The sequence below is a fragment of the Haematobia irritans genome, chromosome 1 (genome assembly GCF_050003625.1).
Source record: "Haematobia irritans isolate KBUSLIRL chromosome 1, ASM5000362v1, whole genome shotgun sequence".
NCBI classification, from domain to species: Eukaryota; Metazoa; Arthropoda; class Insecta; order Diptera; family Muscidae; genus Haematobia; species Haematobia irritans.
Window position 1 is genome coordinate 216,177,442 of NC_134397.1, and position 1,960 is coordinate 216,179,401.

Sequence of the window (1,960 nt, forward strand, 5' to 3'; positions counted from 1 at the left end):
AATACACACGTCGCTCCATGAAGAATCAGGAATTTTTTTATTATGCTGGAATTTTGATCATAAATTAATAATATGATTTTTCAATTCTTATATGTTCTTCATATTTACGGCAAAAGTCAAGGGAAAATTGTGTAAGAATAACAAACTTAATAAAACCACATATTCGACACACTTATTTATGTACGCCAAATACAATCTATATGTAAATTTCAGGCAAATAGGATAAAAATTCGAATTTCTAGACGTTCAAGAAATCAAATCGGAAGATCGGGATACACGAGCGATATATCCAAATGTGCATGAAATCGCATCATATTCGCTACACCGCTTTACGAACCCAAAATTACTCAATATAAAAAAAAAATGTGGAACGCTTCACGATTTTGCGTGTCATCCTTGCGCAGGGGCCATGCTAATCTTCTCTGTATCGTTCCAATTTTAGTATATGTTCTGCCGAATTATATAATTATATAATTAGATATAATGCATTTGGACGTCAATTGCCTGTTTCGGTATCAGGCTAACATGAAATATAATAAGCAACGATGAGCCCGTCGTAAAGCTAGGAAAAACACGACCAATGTACGCGTTAGAATTGTTGTTGTATCCTGGAAACCAGTTTCTGTAAATTGTCACATCTTGTAGTTGACTGTAGAAACAATAAGCATTGTTCGACTGTTCACCACTTAGGTGAATTCTAACAATTACTCAATATATTGAATTGCAGGCAAATCGGATAAAATTTAAGGTGTCTAGAAGCCCAAGATGAGAAATCGGGAGATCGACCTATATGGGGGGGTTATATCCAAATATGGACAGATGGCCGCTATAGTCGACGTATTTATGTGAAGACTCAAAACTGCAAGTCGGATAGAAACTATGGTATCTACAATTCCAAGAAGACACATCAGGAAATTGGGCTATATGGGGCCTAAATCAAAATGTGCACCGAATCACATCATATTCAGCACACTTATTTATGCATCAAAAATACGTATACATACATTTTAAAATTCAGGTAAATCGGATAAAAATTGGGATACCTAGAAGCTCAAGACCCTAAATGTGGGGTTCTCTTTGTATGGGAGCTATATCAAAATCTAGACCGATATAGCCCATACCACCAAAGACAATAACTTCATTATATTTAGCGTGATAACAACAGACATACGGCCATACCACCAAAGACAATAACTTCATTATATTTAGAGATACAGACATATTTATATCGTATTAGATTTTATCTCTGATCAAGAATATATAGTCGGGAATCAATATTTCTGCTACAAACGGAATGACAAACTTATTATATCCCATCACCATTCTATGGTGGTGGTGTCTAGTAACCACGATTACCACTCGTTTCAAAAATAATCTACCAAAATTTTACGAAAAATCTACCAAATTTAAAAATTGCAATTGTTGATCAAATTTTTGTGGTTAGTAGAAAAAAAAACCAAAGAAATGTTTTATATTTTATTTTAGTACTTTTTTTCAGTATATGCAATATTTTCAATTGTAATCCTATTATTGAAAATATTTTGGGTGTATAAATATCCTTTGAATTGTAAGAGTGTCGAATTTTAAATGTTTTTACGATTTTATCTTGCACCAAGAATGTAAAGTTAAAGGGTGATACGATCAAAATTTGGTCAATATAAACTTGACGTATTTCTTTCAATTTTGCATTTAAAAAACCTGAACACCCCTCATTTTGAAGGTGTGTGTGTGTAGAATGTTGCTCCTATTTTGATTTTGGAATTCACTCTTCAGTTGTCAAAATGCCGTCCTAGCAAGGAGAGCAGCGTATCAAAATTTTGCTCGCGCATCGCGAAAATCCGAGCTACTCGCACGCAAAGCTGGCAAAATCGCTAAAAGTTGCCAAATCAACCGTTACAAATGTAATTAAAGTGTTTGGGGAACGTTTGTCGACAACCAGGAAGTCTGGATCGGGGGGAAA

The 1,960-nt window shown here is 34.4% G+C and overlaps 1 non-coding gene across 1 annotated transcript; it reads right to left on the bottom strand.

Annotated features, from left to right (window-relative positions):
* Nucleotides 1-359: 359 nt before the first annotated feature.
* On the bottom strand, nucleotides 360-467 carry LOC142222842 (U6 spliceosomal RNA). The gene has a single exon (XR_012718439.1). It is a non-coding gene; the product is annotated as a U6 spliceosomal RNA (small nuclear RNA).
* Between the last annotated feature and the right edge of the window lie 1,493 nt (nucleotides 468-1,960).